Below are 18,828 nucleotides of genomic sequence, written 5' to 3'. Positions count from 1 at the left end.
AGTCTACTGTATAGATTAACAAAAATATTCATACGTGTAAATTTTATATGTGTACCTTAAATAAGCTGACACGTATTTTTATTGTGTCTAAATCATTCAATTGAAGCGGTAGTCATTGTAAAGATGACAAAATTTTGTCTCCTTAAATTTTAATTAGTTTTATAATATAATGTTGATTATTGATAGTTGTCTCTTGATTCTCATACTTAGGAAGAAGATTGAAAAATACTTACTCTTTAGGTTCAAGCATATTTTTTCCCTTAATTTACCTTCCTCTTCACTTTTTTAAATTAATTATTTTATCTTTTTCTAAACATATTTTTATCCTAAGTGTGTTATTTGTGTTATTTTAGTTCTTTAATAAAAAATAATTTTTTTCAAAAATACCATCTTCTCCATAACATTCATCCCAAAATTTCTTGTATTTTGCATCTTTAAGATATTTTATTCCAACGTGTGAATATCAGATTATCAATTTTTCGTGTTTGAATTCTATGTCTATCTAATTACACATTCTCATTTTAATATAACTAATTTATTTCATAATTAACGCATGAATATAATCATTCAAAAAAGTACATATGATCAAATACCTATATCTACATATGTTATTGAACTAAAAACTTGACTCCTCGAAAAAGCAATTGATCGATGTATTTTTTCTTCTACTTTTAGAAATGATAAAAAATTATTTGTATATAAAAAAATTAGTAATTAATTTTTAGCATAATTTAAAAAAAATTATAATTACAAAATGATTGAAATAACATAAGAAAAAGACAAAATAAGTAATTTGAAAAAATAAAGAAAAGGCAAATCAAGAAAAAAAAAGTATATTTTATATTCTATATTTTAATATGTATAAAATATATGTAATTAATTTAGTAGTTAATTTTTAATATATATTAACATAATCTAAAAAGAGAGAAAAAATAATTATAATTATAAAATAATTAAAATAACATGAGAAAAAGATAAAATATGTAATTTAAAAAAATGAAGTAAAAAATAAAACGTGCTTAGACCTCTACAGAAATAAAATAAAAATAAAATAATTTGATTATAAATAAAAATTAAACTATACTTCATAAAAATTTGAAATATTTACAAATAAAGAACTCTACAGAAATTCAGAATAAAAATTACAAATTATATAAAAAAGAGAAATTGATAAAATACTAGGAAAGAAATTACTTTTTGCATAAAATAAAGAGTACAAAATTGAAATGAACATAAAAAAGATGTGGAAGAAAATGTACATAGAGAACTGGCTTAGACAAATCACAGAAAGTCTCTAGAATGTGTGAGAGAATAAGTGTATTGCTGAGTAAAAATTTTCGATCCCTTATATCTCGTTTATCACCATATTTACAAACCTCTTCAACTAATAAAAATTTTTCATGTGTTGAACCTTGTGTACCTTGAAAGTAACTATTCCCACCAGTTACAAGTTTGGTAACCGCTAGGATGTGGTGCATGCTTTCCACTGAAGTATTCACACGAATCCAAGTAGACGCGGGTGTTTGTTAGGCACATTAATTTTAATGTGATGAACAGAACTGATTGTCACTGATCATCCTATCCACCACATTGAAGTATGAATATATATCTTAGAATTAATCAAACACAGATCGAAGAAGAAACAGTAATACTTTTATTAATTTATAGGACTCAGCAGGGCTCCTCCCCTCAACCTAGGAGGTTTAGAAACTCACTGATGTAAAATACAAAGTAAAACTCGAAAATAATGGTTGTACTCCTTTAGGAGAATGTAAAATACACTTTAAATACTAAACAGATGACTAGTAAGGGTAAAACAGTCTATTTAGTGCTAAAATCCACTTCTAGTCCCCACTTGGTGAGTGTTTGGGCTGAGCTTTGATGAGATTCACGTGCTATGAGGCTCTTTGGGTATTGAACGTTGGCTAGAGGATCCTCTTTGGGCGTTTAGATGCCGGTCTCTGCTCTATGGACACTGGACGCCTAGAAGGGGGCAGGAAGTTGGCGTTGGATGTCAGTTTTGGGCCTTTTAATCTGAAGCAAAGTATGGACTATTATACATTTCTGGAAAGCTCTAGAAGTTAGCTTTCCATATCCATTGAGAATGCTCCATTTAAACTTCTGTAGCTCTAGAAAAGCTCTTCTGAGTTCAAGGAGGTCAGATCTGGACAGCATCTGCAGTGCTTTCTCTGTCTCTGAATCAGACTTCTGCTCCAACTCCTCAATTTCAGCCAGAAAATACTAGAAATTGTACAAAAATACAAAAACTCATATTAGAATCTAAAAATGTGAATTTTAACACTAAATCCTATAAAAACTCAATAAAAACTAAACAAAACATACTAAAAACTATATGAAAATGATGTCAAAAAGCGTATAAAATATCCGCTCATCACAGCACTAAACTTAAACCGTTGCTTGTCTCCAAGCAACTAAAAACACAGTAGGAAAAAAATTGAGATACAATAAATTTCTAAGTTTTTAATAAATCTTAATTACAATTAGATGAGCGGGACTTAATAGCTTTTTACTTCTGAATAGTTTTGGCATCTCACTATCCATTAAAACTTAGAATGGTTGGCATCTTTAGGAACTTAGAATCTAGATGATATTATTGATTCTCCTAGTTAAGTTCTTTTTTATTCTTGAACACAGCTTTCAGAGTTTTGGTCGTGACCCTAAGCACTCTGTTTTCCAGTATTACCACCGAATACATTCATGCCGCAGACACTTTAACTGGGTAAACCTTTTCAGATTGTGACTCAGATAGATGTGTCCAGAGTTCTTAAGCGCACCTTTTTTGCTTTGGATCATGACTTTAACCGCTCAGTCTCAAGCTTTTCACTTGACACCTTCACGACACAAGCACATGGTTAGGGACAGCTTAGTTGAGCCGCTTAGGCCAGGATTTTATTCCTTTAGGCCCTCTTATCCATTGATTCTCAAAGCCTTGGATCCTTTTACCCTTGCCTTTTGGTTTAAAGGGTTATTGACTTTTTTCTCTTATCTTTTGGTTTAAAGAGCATTTAGCTTTTTCTGCTTGCTTTTTCTATTCTTTTTTTTTTTGCATGCAAGCTTTTTTTTTTACTGCTTTTTCTTGCTTCAAGAATCAATTTTAGATTTTTCAGATTATCAATAATACTTTCCTTTTTATTTATTCTTTCAAGAGCCAACATTCTAAAATTTCAACTTCAAATATGCACTGTTTAATCATACATTCAAAAAACAAAAACAATGCCACCACATCAAGATAATTGAACTACTCTTATTTTAAACTTGAAATTCATGCATCTCTCAATTCTTTTCAATTAAAATTTCTTCTAAGCAAGGTGAGAGATATATGGGACATTTTACAACTTTAAGACATCAATGCAAATGATCATGCAACTAGAATAAGAGAACAGATAAATAAACAGACAGAAAACAGAAAAATAACAGGAAAGGAGTAAAAGAGAACGAATCCAGTGGCTAGTGCTCCTCCTTGAGGATCCCATGTAGTGCTTGATCTCTTTAATGTCACTCATTTGTCTTTGTTAAGGTTGCTGCATAGGCCCATGTGCATGCTCTTCTTGTAGGGGCAAATGTAGTGCATAGGCTCATTTGTCTTTGTTTGCTCCATCCTCTTCTTGTAGGGGCAAATGCCTTTTCTTTTTTCTTCTTTGAGGTTTCACCAGTCTTTGGTGCCATACTTAGGAGTGGTAGAAGTCAAAAAGTAAAGCTTTTGTAACACCAAACTTAAGAGTTTTGTTCGTCCTTGAGCAAATATGAACAATGGGAAAGAATAGGGTAGAAGAAGGTGGGGGTAGGTGGAGCTTCTATGGGACCTACTTGTCCAGAGAGGTTAGGGAATTTCAGATTTTCTACTCTCTTGCACTGGTGTTCAACGGCAGCAATGCTGCCCATGAAGGGCGTTGAACGCCCAGCAGGGATACCCTGGCTGGCGTTCTACTTTAACACTCTATCCAGAGTATTTTGTTTTCACTGTTGTGAATTCTATCTCTGTTCTGACTGCTGCATATGATCATGACCCTAAAAGAAAAATAAAAACAAAATAAAATGAAATAAATAATTAAGGTTGGGTTGCCTCCCAACAAGCACTCATTTAACGTCACTAGCTTGACGGTTAGCTCCTTACGGAGGTGAGTATCGGTTCAGATTTTTGCCCTAGCAGTGAACTTTTCTTCCTGTCTTCTCATGAATGAGCTCTACATGCTCTAAAGACAGGATGTTATTCACTGTGTGTGGCAAGACTGACTTTTTGGTGAAGACAACTCTCATGCCAGGTGAGAGGCCTTCAGTTGGAACTTTCTTGTCCCTCCAGCCTTTAGGTATTTTTTTCTTAGTACCTTTGTGCTTAGAGCTTGTTGATGGCATCCCAACACTAAACTTAAGAATTGATGTTTGGGGGCTCTGTAAAGCTCTACATTGAAAAAGAGAGTTGGCACACTAAGTGTTGTACAGTTATCTCTCTTTTAGAGGGAGAATTGGGATGAGGCATCTTGAATAAGATGTGGTCCTCCCTTAATTGTAGGGTCAGTTCTCCCTTAGCCACATCAATGATAGCATTGGCAGTGGCTAGGAAAGGTCTTCCAAGGATGACAGAGATATCCTCACCCTTTCACAACGTCCAAGACAATGAAGTTTGCAAGGATGTAGTGGCTTTTAACCTTCACCAAGACATCCTCTACTAAGTCATATGGCTTTTTTATTGTCTTGTCTGCCATCTCTAATGAGATGTGTGCAACTTGTACCTCAATAATTTCCAGCTTCTCCGTTACAGAGAGTGGTGTGAGGTTGATACTTGACCCTAGGTCACACAAAGCCTTGTCAAAGTTCATAGTGCCGATGGTGCAAGGGATCAGAAACCATCCAGGATCTAAAAGCTTCTGAGGTAGCCTCTACTGAACCAAAGCATGGAGTTCTTTAGTAAGCAGTGGAGGTTCTTCCTCCAAAGACGTTGTGCCAAATAACTTGGCATTTAACTTCATAAGAGCTCCTAGGTACTGAGTAACTTGCTCTTTTATAGTGTCTTCATCCTCATCAGAGGATGAGTAGTCATCAGAACTCATACACTGTAGAAGTGCATGCAAGGGAACCTCAATGGTCTTTATGGTTTCCTTAGGTTCTGGGATAGAGGGTTCTTGAGTGGGATTTAGGCACTCAAAGGGTATGCTATCACTGGCGTTTAACGCCAACTTTATGAGCTCTTTGGGCGTTAAACACCCATGCTGTGCACCCTTACTGGCGTTAAATGCCAGTCCCTCTAGCATTCTAGGTGTTGAACGCCCAGCAGGGATGTCCTTGCAGGCGTTCAGCGCCAGCTTCCCTGGGTGTGTGGGCGTTAGACGCCCAGTGAGGGGTTTCTGACTGGTGTTTAGCGCTAGAATGGCTGCATGGTAAGGTATGAATGCTCAGTGAGGGGTTCCTCACTGGCGTTCAGCACTAGAAAGCCTTCCTGGTTGGGTGTTGAACGCCCAGTGAGGGATTCCTCACCGGCGTTCAACGCTGGAAATCCCTCACTAGGCGTTCAACGATGGGATGACTGCCTATTTGGGCATTGAACACCCAGCCAGTGCTCCCTGGCTGGCGTTCAATGCAAGCTCTGCTGCCAGGATGGGTGTTGAATGCCCGGTGAGGGCTTCTTCACTGGCGTTCAACGCCACCCCATTCTCCTCAGTTTCGGCCTCTACCTCCATGGTTATGGCCTTGTACTCTTCTCTTGGATTCACTTCAGTGTTATTGGAAAGAGCGTCAGGAGGAGTCTCAGGGATCCTCTTGCTTAGTTGACCAACCTGCACATCCAAGTTTCTAATGGAGGACCTTATTTCAATCATGAAACTTTGAGTGGTCTTAGAGAGGATGAAAACCAGAGTAACTAAGTCAGAAAGGCTCTGCTTAGAGGTTTCCATGTTCCCTTGAGAAGATGGAAATGGTGGTCTGTTATTGAACGTATTCTGGTTCCTTCCACCTTGATTGTTATTGAAACTTTGCTGAGGTTTCTGTTGATCCTTCCATGAGAGGTTAGGATGATTCCTCCATGAAGGATTGTAAGTGTTTCCATAAGGTTATCCCATATAATTCACCTCCTCTATGGTGGGTTGATTAGGATCATAAGCTTCTGTTTCTGAAGAAGCTTCCTAAGTACTGCCAGCTGCAGCTTGCATCCCAGTCAGATACTGAGAGATCATGTTGACCTGCTGGGTCAAAATCTTGCTCTGAGCTAATATGGCATTCAGAGTCTCAACTTCATGAACTCCTTTCTTCTGAGGGATTCCATGGTTTACAGGGTTCCTCTCAGAGGTGTACATGAATTAGTTGTTTGCAATCATCTCAATGAGCTCTCTAGCTTCTGCAGGTGTTTTCTTCAAGTGGAGTGATCCACCTGCAGAGCTGTCCAATGAAATATTGGACATCTCAGACAAGCCATCATAGAACATGCCTATGATTGACCATTCTGAGAGCATGTCAAGAGGACATCTCCTGACTAGTTTCTTGTATCTTTCCCAAGCTTCGTAGAGGGATTCACCTTCTCTTTGTTTGAAGGTTTGAATATCCACTCTAATTTTGCTCATTCTCTGAGGGGAAGGAATTTAGCAAGAAAAGCATTAACTAGCTTTTCCTAAGAGTCAAGACTCTCTCTAGGTTGGGTATCTAACCACGTCTTAGCTTTCTCTTACAGCAAAGGGAAAGAGCATAAGCTTGTAGACTTCAGGATCTACTCCATTAGTCTTTATAGTATCACAGATTAGCAATAACTCAACTAAAAACTGATGTGGATATTCCATTGGAAGTCCATGAAACTTGTAATTCTTCTGTAGAAGAGAGACTAACTGAGGACTAAGCTCAAAATTGTTAGCTCCAATGACAAGTACAAAGATGCTTCTACCATATAAGTCAGAAGTAGGCATGGTGAAGTCACCAAGGACCTTTCTTGGCTCATCTTGAGGTTCGGCCATGTCCTCTGTTTCCTGTTCCAAACTTTCTGAAAGGTCTATTCTGAAGTGTTGTGCTTTGGCTTGTTGTAAACGCCACCTTAGAGTCTTCTCAAGTTCAGGATCAGGAATCAAGAGGGGTTTTTTATCCCTATTCCTGGTCATAAATAAGAAAAGAAGAAAGCTTTTTGTGCTACTTGGACCCAAGAGCTTCCAGTTAGATGTGAAGAGAGAAGAAGAAGAGAGAAATAAAAGTGAAGATGGAAGATGAGAGAAAGTAGAGTTCGAATAAATAGAAGTAGAAATAAAAGAGATAAATAAGAATTAAAATATTTTTATTTTTATTTTATTTATTAATTATTTTTGAAAATCAAGTTAATAATTTAAAAAGAATTCAAAATTAGTTAGCGTATTTTCGAAAAAGAGAAGAGAGAAATAGGAGGGAATTTTCGAAAATTGAGAGAGAGAAGAGTTAGTTAGGTAATTTTGAAAAAGAAGAGAGAGAAAACAGTTAATTAATTAAGAAAATATTTGAATTCAAAATAAGATAGAAGATAAGATAAGAAAAAATTTGAAATTGAAATTTGAAATTAGAAAAAGATAAGAAATTTAAAAAGATTTGAAAGAGATTGAATTTTAAAATTTGGAAGTTAGAAAAGATAAAATAAGAGACTGAAGTGATTTGAAAAAGATTTTAAAAAGATAAAATTTGAAAATTGAATTTGAAAAAGTTTTAATTTTGAAAATTGAAATTTGAAAAATATAAGTGTTCATACCCTGGGTCGAGCTGTCCGACCCGGGATGTTCTACAGACAAAGCGACCGACCTCTTTAGGTCAGGACAACCCGACCTCCTTTTAAAGAGCTCGGCCAAGTCACAGGAAAGCCCAAACAAAGGGCCCAAATAGAGGAACACATCCCAAAACCAAGGGCAGCCTAAGCCCATAAAGATAAAGGCGGTTCCCTTAAAGATGACCTCACTTAAAGATAAGATAAGATAAGATAACTAACTTATCTTATCCGCAGAAGGCCACATCTCACCATTATAAATACACTGGAGCACCCAGGTATAACTCATACTCTGATTCTACTCAATACCTGCTTAATACCCTTGCTAACTTAAGCATCGGAGTCCCTTGCAGGTACCCCCCACCCTCCGGGGACGAAGGATCAGCACCATCACCAAGTCTTACAAGTCGGACACACCAGCTCCGGCCGCTATAACACCTGCCGGATACGTCGGCTCCGACCAACACAGAAGATCTCGACCGAGATCGACCTACAATTTCAGGTAACTCTCGGAACATTGGCGCCGTTGCCGGGGAACCTGGAAGTCATCCCATCAACATGGCGGATGACCATGACAACGACCAAGATTCAGGTTTGGAAGATAGAACGCCGCATAAAAACGCGGATATTATACTCAAAGATACTCCAGAACCCAACGGAGACAAAAATTCATCAAATCCAGGAGTAATAGAAGCGCTTCAAAATCGATTGGAGCAACTTGAGAAAGAAGCCCAACATCAACGTGAAAAAGAAGAAGATCTATGTTGGGAGATAAGGCGGCGCCGAGAATTAGAAGATAAACTTATAAAACTTGAAGCTGATCTCAAAACTAAAGCTACTCGACCATCTACAGAGGATAGCTCTCAGAAAGATCAAGATCCATTCACCAGAGAAATCATGAAGACCAAAATCCCAAAAGATTTCAAACTTCCGGATATGACTCTATATGACGGCACCTCGGACCCCAACCATCATCTCAGCAACTTCAAAAGTAGAATGTACCTCACTGATGCCTCAGATGCAGTTCGCTGCAAAGCCTTTCCAACAACTCTCACCAAGACAGCCATTAAATGGTTTGACAACCTACCTCCAAAATCCATCTCGAGTTTTGACGACCTGGCCAAAAAGCTCCTGGCCCGATTCTCCATACAAAAGGACAAAGCCAAACACGCACCTAGCCTACTAGGGATCAAACAAGGAAATCGGGAGAGTCTTCGCAACAACAAAACATGCATGGACATACAGAGTCTACCAATAGAAGCTGCCATTATGGGCCTCATAAATGGCCTGCGAGAAGGACCATTTAGCCAATCTATATCAAAGAGATACCCAACATCCCTAGACGAAGTACAAGAACGGGCGCAGATGTACATCAACATGGAGGAAAATTCTCGACTTGGCAAAGCCTCAAGGTCCGATTCTGCCTATCGAGATAAAGAATCCAAGAAAAAGGAAGATCGCTCCGGAGAAAAAATCAAGAAATATCATAACTACACTCCTCTTAGGGTATCCTTGGTAGATGTTTACAAAGAAGTCTGCCATACGGAGAAAATCCCTCCAGCTCGGCCGCTTAAAGGCAAAAGAGGAGGAGAAAATCGGAATGAAGACTGTGAATATCACCGACTTCGAGGGCATTCCACCAACGAATGCTTCGACTTGAAAAACGTCATAGAAAAATTAGTAAGAGAAGGAAAGCTAAATCGGTTTTTGGCCAATCAGGACGACGAACCAAGAAAGAGAAGAAGGGATGAGGATGTCGAACGATCTGAACGATCACCTCACACACCGGAAAGACATATTCACGTAATACATGGCGGATTTGCTGGGGGAGAAATCTCCAAATCATCCCGCAAGCAACACCTCAAAGAGGTGTACCATGTCGAAGGAAAGAAGGAAGCGCCAGACATCCCAGTAATCACGTTTACCAAGGAAGATGCATACGGAATCATCTCGGGACACGACGACCCCATGGTCATTACAATCATACTGGCAAACGCCGACCTTCACCGTACAGTAATTGACCAGGGAAGCTCTGCCGACATCTTATTCAAAACTGCTTTCGACAAACTCGGCCTAGAAGAAAAAGAGCTAAGAGCATACCCGAACAGCCTGTTTGGACTTGGAGATACCCCAGTTCAACCACTGGGATACATATCGCTACATACAACCTTCGGGAAGGGGAACCAATCCAGAACACTCAAGATAGACTACATCGTGGTCGACGTATGCTCAGCCTACAATGCCTTAATAGGTCGGACAACGCTAAATCAACTCAGCGCAATAGTTTCAACTCCACATCTATGCATGAAATTTCCAACTGCGGAAGGGATAGCTACAATAAAGGCAGATCAAAAGATGGCGCGTCGCTGTTATAACGAAAGTCTAAACCTCCAAGGCGAAGGAGGAGAGTTCCACACAATCGAGCTCGGTGGAGTTCAGAGGCGAGAAGAACTCCGACCACGACCCGAAGGAGAAGTAGAAAGAGTCCAGATCGGAGACACCTCGGATAAAACAACTAATATTGGCACGATCCTAAAAGGAGACACAAAGGAATCACTAATACGGTTCCTACGAGATAATGTTGATCTCTTTGCAAGGAAAGCTGCCGACATGCCAGGCATTGATCCCGAACTAATGAGCCACAAATTGGCAGTCTACCCGGGATCACGGCCGGTACAACAAAGACGAAGAAAACTTGGACCAGAACGATCTCAAGCTATAGAAGAACAAGTACAAGCGCTACTAGAGGCAGGGTTCATAAGGGAAGTTAAATACCCACTATGGCTAGCAAACGTCGTCTTGGTCAAAAAGTCAAATGGGAAGTGGCGAATGTGCACCGACTACACTGACCTTAACAAAGCCTACCCAAAAGACCCTTACCCACTCCCAAGCATCGACGCTCTAGTAGATGCTTCATCAGGATATAAGTATCTCTCGTTCATGGACGCATATTCGGGGTACAACCAAATTCCCATGTATCCACCAGATCAAGAAAAGACCTAGTTCCTAACACCGAAAGCAAACTACTGCTACATCGTGATGCCTTTCGGTCTCAAGAATGCAGGAGCTACTTATCAAAGGCTAATGGATAAAGTCTTCTCAGATCACATCGGAAAAATCATAGAAGTTTATGTGGACGACATGTTGATAAAGACACAAAGCGAAGATACATTATTATCCGACCTGACTCATGTGTTTTACACTATAAGGAAGCACAACATGCGGCTCAATCCCGCAAAATGCACATTCGCAGTGGAAGCAGGCAAATTCTTAGGCTTCATGCTCACACAAAGGGGAATTAAAGCAAATCCAGACAAATGTCAAGCCATACTCAACATGAAGAGCCCAACCTGTGTCAAAGAAGTACAACAACTCAACGGGAGGTTGGCCGCTCTATCCCGATTCTTAGCAGGAGCTGCGATAAGATCTCTTCCCTTTTATGCTACTTTAAGAAAGGGAAAACAGTTCGAATGGACGACAGAATGTGAGCAAGCCTTCCGAGACTTCAAGGAGTTCTTAGGACGGCCACCTATCCTATCTCGGCCACGAGAAGGAGAACCGCTCATATTATATCTCGCAGTAGGGAGTCGGGCAATAGCCTTAGCACTAGTAAGAGAAGATGAACATGGGCAACAACCCGTCTACTTCATTAGCAAAGCGCTACAGGGATCCGAGCTGAACTACCGAAAAATAGAAAAATTTGCCTATACCCTCATTCTAACATCTCGACGACTCTGCCCGTACTTCCAGGCTCACACCATTAAGGTTCGAACTAACCAGCCCATAAAAGGAATATTGCAGAAAACAGATCTGGCAGGCAGAATTCTACAATGGGTAGTCGAGTTGTCAGAGTTTGACCTCCAATATGAAGCTCGGACGACCATCAAATCACAGTATCTGGCCGACTTTATCGCAGAATTCACAGATGCCTTAGAAACCCCCACAGAATGGAATTTCTACGTGGACGGTTCCTCAAATAAAAATGGAAGCGGCGCAGGCGTGATAATAGAAAGCGACCAAGGAACCCAAGTTGAGCTCTCCCTCAAGTTCGGGTTCCCGACCTCAAACAACCAGGCAGAATATGAAGCATTATTAGCTGGTTTGAAGCTGGCTAAAGAGGTCGGAGCTCAAAAACTCAACATCTACAGCAATTCACAAGTGATCACATCACAAATAACAGGGAGCTACCAAGCCAAAGATTTCGGAAGAAGAAAAAGTCCTGACTATAACAAGTCAGGACCAAGGATTGATGACCTCCATAATCAACTACCTCAAAATAGGAACGCTCCCCACAGAAGAAAAGGAGGCAAAGAGGTTAAAAAGGGAGGCACAGTACTACACCATTATAAACAACATCCTGTAAAAAAGGAGAATCTCAACACCTTTACTAAAATGCATGCCGACCTCCAACACAAGGGAAGTGCTAGAAGAAATACATGGCGGCATTTGTGGCAATCATCTCGGAGCACGAGCTCTCGCCAAAAAAGTACTCCAGGCGGGATTTTATTGGCCAACTCTACAGAAAAAAGCTACAGAATTTGTGAAGACATGCCCACCATGTCAGAAACATGCCAACTTTCACATCGCCCCGCCAGAAGAGCTCATTAGTGTGACCTCGCCTTGGCCGTTTGCAAAATGGGGACTCGATCTTCTCGGCCCCTTCCCACAGGGATCAGGACAAGTTAAATTCCTCATAGTAGGGGTAGATTACTTTACAAAGTGGATCGAGGCAGAGCCCCTAGCCAATGCCACCGCTCAGAGATGCCGGAAATTCTTATATAGAAACATTGTCACAAGATTCGGGGTTCCATATTCAATAACCACAGACAATGGCACTCAATTCACAGATGCAGGCTTCATAAAACTAGTAGCTGACTTGAATATAAAGCACCAGTACACCTCCGTGGAACACCCACAAGCCAATGGACAAGCCGAAACGGCTAACAAAGTCATATTGGCCGGATTAAAACGGAGATTACAAGACGCAAAGGGAGCTTGGGCGGAGGAGCTTCCACAAGTCCTATGGGCATATCGAACAACACCACATTCCACCGTGAATGAATCCCCCTTCCGATTAGTGTACGGAATAGAGGCGATGATTCCAGTAGAGATTGCGGAAGGGTCGCCTAGAGTAGTTCACTACAATGAGGGAGCAAACTTCCAACTTTAGAGAGAAGAGCTCGACTTGTTACCCAAAATCCAAGAAAGAGCTCGGATCAGGGAAGAAGCTCTAAAGCGCCGAATGGCTTCCAGATATAATCAAAAGATAGTGCCGCGAAGTTTTGCAGAGAACGATCTCATCCTGATCCGAAATAATTTTGGAACAACTCGACCCGGAGAAGGGAAGCTGGCAGCAAACTGGAAAGGACCTTACCGAGTCATAGAAGTACTTGGGAAGGGCTACTATTGACTGTCCGAGCTTGAAGGACGAGAGCTTCCCCGATCATGACACGCCTGCAACCTAAGAAGGTACTACAGTTAGAAAAGGTAAAGGATCTCACTAAATGGATGCGCTCTTTTTTCTGAAAAGGTTTTTTAATGAGGCACCAGGTAGATACCTAGACCATACCCGACTTAAAGGGATGAGAAAATTCCCATATGTATATATTTGCATTTTCTTTAAATAAAGTTTACTGAGATATTCTACAAGATTCCAAGACGCATTAATCTAAAGTATTCATCGTCCGATTATAAAGCAACAGGTCGACAGAAAGTGAAAAACAAATTCACTGCACGACCACGATAAAGATAATCGTCCGATAAAGGTGAAAACGTGATTCACCAAAAGGACGATCTAAAGTTGCCAACCATTTTCTACAAATCGGCAAAGATGAACACAGAATAATGTAAGAAGTTATCGAAAGCAATCCAAAAAGAACCTGACGAGGTCTTACGGATAGCTAATATAATAACTTAAAGACTGGCAGACATTCGGAAGTCGGACCAAGTCAAACCAAGTTATAAGTAAACCCTGGAAAGAGGTCTGGCCAACCCTATTAAAGAGGATTACTTTAACTTAGAAGGGCCTGACATAACAAAGTCAGCCCAAAACTAAAAAGTTATACAAGTAGTCCCTGAAAGAGATCTGACAAAGATCCAAGAAAGAGGACTACAAAGAATAACTTAACGGAGACCGACATAACCAAGTCGGACTCCTACCACTAAAAAGTTATACAAGTAGTCCCTGAAAGAGATTTGACAAAGATCCAAGAAAGAGGACTACAAAGAATAACTTAACGGAGACCGACATAACCAAGTCGGACTCCTACCACTAAAAAGTTATACAAGTAGTCCCTGAAAGAGATCTGACAAAGATCCAAGAAAGAGGACTACAAAGAATAACTTAACGGAGACCGACATAACCAAGTCGGACTCCTACCACTAAAAAGTTATACAAGTAGTCCCTGAAAGAGATCTGACAAAGATCCAAGAAAGAGGACTACAAAGAATAACTTTGAAGGGGACCAACATAAAGAAATCGGTCATAAGGCGCTAAAAACACAAAACAAAGCGAGGAAACCGAAAAACAAGTTGGACCCCCCACAAGTCACAATCTCAAAAGGATCCAAGCTACAAACAAAATGCGAAAGCAATCTAAAAAGGCCAAGCAGCAAGATTCTGACAGACACCCTGCTAGAGCACAATAAAAGCATAGTATGATAAAGCTTTAAAGAGGCCACCAAAATCAGCCTCGGAAAAACTATTTTGTTTTCAAAATAAAGTTGCTAAAAACAGCAACTAGAGTATCGACAAGTCAATAAAACATCATCCACAAAAACAAGTTCAAAAGCCCACAAACCGGGCTATTTACAGAAATAGGCAGAAAAAAGATTAGCCAAGATCGGGAGCGTTCCCAGCAGCATCAATACGGGGAGAAGGAGGGCGAGTCTAAAGGGGCACAGCGTCTACGGTTCCATCCTCCCGGTTTAGAATCTGGCATTCCGAATCAGATGTAACGGGGGGGAACAGAGGAGGTCGACACCTTAAGAGAAGGCACTGGGGGAGGATCAGTCTCATCATCATCCTGGTCATCAGGGACAATCTTACCATCTCTCACGACATTGTCCAGGCTGATGAGAGTCAAGTCGGCATCAGGAGCAACAACCCGGAACTGCTCCATCAGGTTCTCGGAGGCAGCAGTTACGCTATCCACAAGGTGACCCTGAAGCTCACCATAATTAACCCGAGCAGTTTCCAAATCCTCCCGAAGATGCATCAATTCCCTATAAGCCGAGACATAGCTATCCTTGTGTTTCAATGCCATGTCTTCGGCCAGCTTCAAAGAAGCAGCCAAGGCAATAGAACTAGCCTTCTCACCCTCTAGCTCCTTCTCCACCTTCGCCAACTTCGCCTCCAACTCCTCCTTCAGACCCTTGATTCGGTCAAATTCCGACTTGGCCTCTTCCATGAAGGATTTTGTGGCATGAATTGGAATCCATTGAACTGTTCGGAATACAGCCGCACCCATATGAGCCATCTTCACACTACTTTTAGTGATAAAATCCAAATGCTGAAGATGAGAAACGTCGTCCATAGAAAGCCCACCATAGGGGGCAATTTGTTGGTCAACAAACTCGATAGCATCAAAATCTGGGGCATCCAGGTTGAAAGGCTCGGATGTCTTTTGCCTCTTACTAGGAGGGGCACCAGGAGCTGCAGCAGAAGATTGTGGAGGATCGACCTGATGAAACCGAGGAGTAGGAATTACTTTCCTCGGCCCAAGGGAACTCGGCACAGGAGGCTTCACGGGCACCTGTGAAGATCCCTCGCCGGCCACCTTGGTCGAGATGTTCAGAGCAGCAGTTGCCTTCTTTGCCCTTTTGAAGGCCTTCATGGAATCGTTGTTCTTTGACATCTCTACAAACAGCCACGACAAAAAGTTACAACAGAGGAAGAAAAAGGAAATAAGTATAGAAACAAATCAAGCAAATAGACAAACAAATACCCAAAGCAGTCCGAACCAAGGACGGATCATTCAAAAATCTTTTTGTATCAAGATGGGGCGGTTTCCCCCAGAGATCCTCTAGAACAACTACAAAAGCGCGTTCGACATCATCAAGCATCTCCCAAGTGTAGCGAGACACTCTTACATCCTTCTGCCACTCTAGAGGGAAGGAGGGCTTGTCATTTTCATCAAGAAAAAAGGGGCGGGCCCCCTCAACAGCTCGAACTTTAAAGAAGTAGTTCTTGAAGTCCTTAAAGGACTCATTATACATCGCAAACACTTTATGGCCCTGGGCAGACCGGAAAGAAACCCAAGAAGCTTTCTTTTTTGAAGAACCGCCAGGCTTGGCGGAAACAAACAAGTAAAGAAACAGAGTCTGGGAAGGTGTTACATCTAGTTCACGGCAGAGAAGTTGAAAAATTTTAATAAAACCCCAGGAATTGGGGTGGAGCTGGGATGGAGCAATATTACACGACCACAACAGGTCGGTCTCAAAAGCAGTAAAAAGAAAAGAAACGTTCAACTGACTGAAAAAGTATTCGTAAGCATAAAAGAAGGGACGCTCTCCCTCAACAGAAGTCGGAAAACAAACTCTCTCGTCAGAATCAGGGGCAACAAGCTCGTAATCTTCCTCACGGGCATTGTTACCACAAACCCTATGGCGCTTCCTCAGTTCTATGCAAAACTCCGCATCTACAACAGAAACACACAACAAAACAAGGGAGTCCAGCCAATCGGACATCCCCTCAGGAACTCTGGACGACATCTCTACAATATTATTGCGAGAAGACATGAGGCCAACTAATCCTACAAGTAAGAAAAGAAAATAAGGTTACCTCAAACATCTCGGACAAAGGAGAAAACAACTCGGTCAATACTTCTCAGGCAATGAAAAGTAAGAAAAGGAAAACCCCAAGACTCAAACCAAAGTCCTGGGGCATCCTTTGGAGGCAGTAACAAAACAAGGTTTCCAGAAATACTCTACAGATTATATCCCAGCATTTCTCAAAAAGGATTCAAAACAACAAGTGCTTTTTATCAAAGAAAAACACAGCAAATCATTACAAGCCTATCGAACAAAAAACAAGCACGAGACCCTTAAAGATGCAACCTTTTTTCAAAGACCAGACAGGAAGCAATCCCCAAAAGTGAGAAACAGATGCAGATTTTCTACTAGTATCAAAAATAACTAGAAAGCAACAGTAAAACCCCAGAAAGACTCGACAGAAATTCCAAGAAAAACCATAAGACAGAAGATAGGAAAAGCATATCACAGCAACAAGCGAATATAAGATCGCAAAAAGATCCAAACTTTCAAACATGCAAAACCAGAACTTCACCAAAATTAAAGACGAAGGCTACGAAAAAAGCAAGAAACGCTAGTACCAACCTGAAAAGAGCAGCAAGCTTCAACAAAGAAGGAAGACAAAATCTGGGAACACCTTCTCACGAAGAATGCGGATAAGATTAATGTCGCAGGAAGAAAGGCAAGATCCTAAGCTCCAAATGACGCCGCAAACGCAAGGAAAGCAGAAGTGCAAACGAAAAACAGAGAATGGAGAGAACTGGAAAAGAAGTTACGAAAGAGCAAAAGGAGAGAAACCGTTTTCAGGTTTTTCATAATCCAAAGTAAAGAGCCTAGGGGAAACGGGGCAATTAATGCACAAAATTAAAAAGCATTAAACCCTCGCACGTTCCCAAAAAAGTGCCGGTGTAAAAGCGTGCATTTTTTAGAGGAAACGTTCTGCATTCAAAGCTGATACAAAGGAATCGAAAAAAATGCTTGAGTTCGGCTTCATCAAAGAAGGACCGAAGTCGAGGACTCGGCCTAAAAAAGAAGACCGAGCTCAAGCAGGGGCACTGTTCATACCCTGGGTCGAGCTGTCCGACCCGGGATGTTCTACAGACAAAGCGACCGACCTCTTTAGGTCAGGACAACCCGACCCCCTTTTAAAGAGCTCGGCCAAGTCACAGGAAAGCCCAAACAAAGGGCCCAAATAGAGAAACACGTCCCAAAACCAAGGCAGCTTAAGCCCATAAAGATAAAGGCGGTTCCCTTAAAGATGACCTCACTTAAAGATAAGATAAGATAAGTGGTGGGCGAAATTGTGATTTATACTTTCACACAACTCGAATAATATTCCTCGGTAATGGCTCCAAAAACTTGGTGCACAATACCATGGTCTAAAATTAACTTCACAGTCTCGCTCAACTAACCAGCAAGTGCACTGGGTCGTCCAAGTAATACCTTACGTGAGTAAGGGTCGATCCCACGGAGATTGTTGGTATGAAGCAAGCTATGGTCATCTTGTAGATCTCAGTTAGTGAGTGGAATCATAGGGTCAAATGGAATTAAATTGGATAAATAAAATACATAAAACGGATAGAAGTACTTATGTAATTCAATGGTGGGAATTTCAGATAGGTGTATGGAGATGCTGTGCTCCTCTTGAATCTCTACTTTCCTCATTGCTTTCATCCGATCCTTCTTACTCCTTTCCATGGCAAGCTGTATGTAGGGCATCACCGTTGTCAATGGCTACATCCCATCCTCTCAGTGAAAATGGTCCTCTGCGGCTGTCACTCGCATGGCTAATCATCTGTCGGTTCTCAATCAGGTTGGAATAGAATCCATTGATTCTTTTGCGCTTGTCATCACGCCCAGCCTTCAGGAGTTTGAAGCTCGTCACAGTCATTCAATCCTAGAATCCTACTCGGAATACCATAGACAAGGTTTAGACTTTCCGGATTCTCATGAATGCCGCCATCTATCTAACTTATACCACGAAGATTCTGTTGGGGAATCTAAGAGATATACATTCAAGCTCTGTTGCATGTAGAACGGAAGTGGTTGTCAATCACGTGCGTTCATAAGTGAGAATGATAATGAAGGTTATCTAATCATCACATTCATCATGTTCTTGGGTGCGAATGAATATCTTGGAATAAGAATAAGAGAGAATTGAATAAAAGAAAATAGAACTGCATTAATACTTGAGGTACAGCAGAGCTCCACACCCTTAATCTATGGTGTGTAGAAACTCCACCGTTGAAAATACATAAGTGAAAGGTTCAGGCATGGCCGAGAGGCCAGCCCCCAAGGTCTAAGGACTAGGCGTCCCAAGATGTCAAATACATTAGTTAAATGTTCTATTTATAATAA

Source organism: Arachis stenosperma, chromosome 1, assembly GCF_014773155.1.
Source record: "Arachis stenosperma cultivar V10309 chromosome 1, arast.V10309.gnm1.PFL2, whole genome shotgun sequence".
NCBI classification, from domain to species: Eukaryota; Viridiplantae; Streptophyta; class Magnoliopsida; order Fabales; family Fabaceae; genus Arachis; species Arachis stenosperma.
Note: the sequence above shows the minus strand (reverse complement) of the source record.